A 4,944-nucleotide genomic window follows, 5' to 3' on the forward strand; every position below is an offset into this window, starting at 1 on the left:
TATATGTTCATCCCACCCAACCCCCTAAGTATCCCCCGCTTCCCCAGTCAGTCCCATTTTACACAAGTAGTCATACACATCCTCCTCCTCCTCCTCCTCCTCCTCCTCCTCCTCCTCCTCCTCCTCCTCCTCCTCCTCAGGTCACTCAACCCCATGGAAGTCATTCTTGCTCTTCTTGGAGTCCAGTTTTTCCATCGGTTCTGCCGGCCCTGCCTGATGATTGAGCGTGACTGGACGAGTGCCGGTTCCAAAAAAGTTTTCAAGAGCTTCTGTGAAGAATTGTAGGATTTGCCCAGTGAAAGGGGTGCCTCGATCTGATCACCCGGAAGCCTGTGGAAGGCAGACCCCAGGCGGCAAGCACATTTCGTTTCTTTAACAGTCTCTGTGCCACGGTGAGGACATCAGGCTTGCGGTGAGGGAAGACCTCAACCCACACGGAAAACATAGCCACGGTCACAAGAATGTTTGGATGACCCCTACGAAGTGGCAGTGGAGGGCTTCCCCGGTGGCGCAGTGGTTGAGGATCCGCCCGCCGATGCAGGGGACACGGGTTCGTGCCCCGGTCCGGGAAGATCCCACACGCCGCGTGGCGGCCGGGCCCGTGAGCCATGGCCGCGGAGCCTGTGCTCCGCCACGGGAGAGGCCACAACAGTGAGAGGCCCGCATCCCACAAAAATAAATAAATAAATAAGTGGCAGTGGAATGAAGTCCAGTGGCTGGGGGTCCGAGGATCCAGAGAGAGGAGGTTTTCTTTCCAGAGAGAAAAACGTTCCCCCCCACCCCCACCCCCACCCCCCAGGGTTACAAGCACGAGAGGTCAGACGTCGCCGTTCCCGTTGCCGGTAGACCGTAGAAAATCTTCCTGCCCACGTCTATTGACAATCGGACTCCTCTTCAAGACACCGTGGGATGGGCGGGTGAAGGAATGCAAGGGGAGGGGCAGGGGGGAGGTTGGCCAGGGAGCAACCGGCTGGGCCGCCGTCTCGTCTCGTCTCGTCTCGTCTCGTCTCATCTCGTCTCGTCTCGTCTCGTCTCCCGTCTGCCATAGCCCCGACCGGATGCTGAAAGGACAGAATGGACTTGCTCCACCCACGTGTGCCCCGCCACCCCCACCATCTTTCAACGGGCTGTTGTTGCCGCCTCGGCGTGAAAGTCGGTTAGAACATCTCCGTGATACTGGGTACAGTCCCTTTCGTGTGAGCCTCCATTTTGACGACGACAGACAGCCCTTTATGCCAGGGCAGAGAAGACTTCCGGGAAGAAAGATCCCATCATTTCTGGAACCGTTAGAACACATCGGTGTACAGACACAAGCCAAAGAAGACTTCACGTCGTTCCTTCCTCTTTGGACAACGCTTCCCGTGTCATCGAACCTCCCCAAGAAACTTAGTCAGTTTCATCTCTCTCATTTCTCAGGAGAGAGAACACATTTTTTGAGCTACTTGGAGGGCCCTCTCCTCCTGGATCCTATCTCTAAGTCCAAAGGACTTCATCGGTCCTTCAATTTGGGGGCAAGTGTGTCCAAAATATCCAAAAGATCGTAAGGCACTTCATCAGATGATAGGTCACCGTGAAACAGTGCTTCCTTAGGCATGTCACCAGCATCCCAAGGAAAGACTTGCTAGGCAGAGAGAGAAGCTTCTTTTTCAGTTCTGAGCCAGACCTGGTTCTTTGACTATCGAGAGGACGAAGTCGATGTGAGTCCTCCGAGACCTGATAAAGGCAGCCTAGAAAATAAGTGATGACTTTTGACAAAGACATAAGCTTTTCTCTCTCTCTCTCTCTCTCTCTCTCTCTCTCTCTCTCTCTCTCTCTCTCTCTCTCTCTCTCTCTCTCTTTCTTCCTTCTTTCCTTCCTTCCGTCCTTCCTTCCTTCCTTCCTTCCTTCCTTCCGTCCTTCCGTCCTTCCTTTCTTTTCCTTCCTTCCTTCCTTTCTTTCTTTCTTTCTTTCTTTCTTTCTTTCTTTCTTTCTTTCTTTCTTTCTTTCTTTCTTTCTTTCTTTCTTTCTTCCCTCCTTAAAGATAAAGGAAAAGATCCTTTCCTAATCTAATCTAATCTCTCATGATGGACAGAGCAGACCGATAGAAGAAAAACCCAAACCCTAAACCCAAACCTGGTCCTTTGAACAGAGAGAGGCAACTAAATCTTAATTTGGCACTGGTTTCAATGTTGATGTGAAAAGTCATTTCTGTCTTTGTATCCATCCTCATCCAGTCCTGACCACAGATCTGATTCCTTTCGAAAGCCTCTTTTCTTCACACGCCTTTTCCAATCGTCTGTGCCCATTTTTAGCTTTTCCCTTGATTTCTTTCTTTCCCATTGAGAAATGACTACCTTTAGGACTAAAACCTCTCGCTCCTTCCCCCAAACCTCATCTCCATACTTCCTAATTTGCCTCCACCCGCGCGCCCCCCCACCCCCCCACCCCCCGGAAAAAAAAAAAAAAAAAAAAAAAAGTCCTCTTCCTCCCATGAGGATGGCGACATCAGGTTCAGGTCCTTAAAGAAGGACCACACACGTTCCTTCTTTACAATGCTTCGTCCTTGGACACTGTCTTTTTTCTTTTCTTTCTTTTTTTTTTTTTTTTTCCTTCAGTGAAAGTAAGGAAGCCAACCGCAGTGAGCAGCGTGAACATGGAATACTGTGTAGAAGTCAAGGCTCCTACCTAGTACAGTCTTTCCCTAAAGCACAAGATCTAGCTAGGCGTGGAACCGAACATGCTCAGTCTCTCCTCCGTAAAAGGTCCAAAGAAGGGAGACCCTCAGACTTGTGGAGCCATGAACGTTTCAGTATTTTATCTTATGTGGCGATGATGTAGACACTCGCTGAGATTTCACCCTGTCATGGCACTTAGCCAAGCTGTAAGCCCAGAGATGACCAGAGATGCTGGAAAATCTTGAAGTCGGCCTACAGAAAACAAGCACTGGGGGGAAAGTTCCCCTTAAACATTCTTATCTCGTCCACACCTATGTCCTCTGTTTGTCATGAGCAATCCTACTTAGATGATTCGTGAACATTTCAGGAGACATGAAAGCAGTTCAGTTCAGTTCAGTTCGTCGTGATCCCTACACCTCCCGCCCGCCCCCCTCCCCTTTCACGTGAGAGATTTTCTTCCCGATTTCAGAGGGGAGAAGTAAAGGAGAGTCAGAGCGTCCCTCTCGCGGTGTGGTGTTGTCACTCTAATTCCAAAACATCCGTACGCCACGGAGGCACATTTGGGGGCGTCCTACTCAGGGCCCCAAGACTTTCAGAGTCAAACCTAAGGAGGATGTAAATGTACTTCACGCCACCGAACCCGAACCGGTGAGGTGAACCCGGTGGCTTCCTAGGAGATGACGTGTCATCGGCCCACCAGTTTAAAACACAGAACCAAACACCCTCTCCCCGACGACTCGGAGCAAGTGAGTCCGTGGGTGTGTCGGAGAGGGTCCTCTGCTCCAGCTGGGTCCATAAGCACTGCACACGAGAGTAGGTAGGTAGGTGTTCACGGTGCCCTTGGGAAGGAAAGGCGGGGAGAATTTTATTTCGAAAAGCTTATCTCCTCACAGCATTGACACTACGAACGATGATGCAACTTCATCGGGGGGTGGGCGGGGGCGGTGAAGGAAGGCCAGGGAGCCCGGCCACATAGAAGAGCCACGGAGAGCGTCTGTGACCGCAAGGATGTCCACGTACCGGTGACTCCTCTCAGTTGGGGCGGGGAAGGGGGGCGCGAGATTCCCGTGTGTACGTCCGCATCGATCAGTCGTGGGAGAGGGAGGAAAAACGATGTTCCCTCCACGATCCTTCTGAGTTGTCGCCTGAGAAGTTCCTGTCCCCAAGAGACAGCTCGAGAAGAGAGCAACCCACGGCCGGGGGACGCGTGCACTGTGCCCCCCCCCCCCCCCACCACCACCACCACCACACACACACACGCACACACACACGCAGGAGAAGCCCAAGCCAGAATTCACTGACTCGAAACGAAACGGCGGGCTCTGAGCTTGAGCTTGAGCTTGAGCTTGAGCTTCTGGAGGAGGAAGATTTTGGTCCTCCTTTCAGGTCAGGAAGAAGAGGGAGGGAGAGGCGGGGAGGCAGAGCGGCAGAGCGTCCCGGTAGCCCACCCGTCGCGTCCGAAGCGCCTGAAATTCCAACTCACGTGTGTGCCAAAGCGGTCCATCTCGGGGTGCCCCATCCCGGTTCCCTCCCCGCACGGAGAGCAATGTTCCGTCCCGATTCACTGAAAAGCTCCCAAAGGGCCTTGGTGTGAGTCAGTGGACCTAGGCCCATCCTGCCTCCTCTTCAAATCATTTCTATCCATACAGAAGAAAAGACACCATCGCCACCCGCCACGGCCCGCCAGAGGCAACGCGGCTATCCCCTTCAGCAGCGCAGCTATCCCCGGGGAAGGGGGATTCCGTAGCATGCGAACATCAGTCCAACATCGCTTCCGGCTTCCTGACTTCTCGTGGAAAATGAGGATGCCACATGACCGACCGGGGATGGGGGGGGGGGAGTGGGGATGGGTGAGGGAGAGGGAGAGAGAAAGAGAGGAAGGGAGAAAGGGAGGGGAGGAAGGCGGGCAGGGGGAGAGAGACGAGAGAGAGAGAGAGAGAGAGAGAGAGAGAGAGAGAGAGAGAGAGAGGGGGGGGAGGGAGGAGGGAGGAGGGAGGGAGGGAGGGAGGAGTGGGGGTGGGGGGGGGAGGGAGGGAGGAGGGAGGAGGGAGGGAGGAGGGAGGAGGGAGGGGGAGGGAGAGGGAGGGAGGGAGGGAGGGAGGGAGGGAGGGAGGGAGGGAGGGAGAGAGAAAGAGAGAAAGAGAGGAGGGGGGCAGGAAAGAGAGAAAGAGTGGGAGGAAGAGCAGGGGTGGGGGGCTGGGAGAGCCAGAGAAGGAGAGAGAGAAAGACAGAGAGCGAGTGACAGAGACAGAGACAGATAGAGGCCGAGAGCCAGCGACTGGGAGCCAGG

Source organism: Kogia breviceps (assembly GCF_026419965.1).
Source record: "Kogia breviceps isolate mKogBre1 chromosome 20 unlocalized genomic scaffold, mKogBre1 haplotype 1 SUPER_20_unloc_6, whole genome shotgun sequence".
NCBI lineage: Eukaryota > Metazoa > Chordata > Mammalia > Artiodactyla > Physeteridae > Kogia > Kogia breviceps.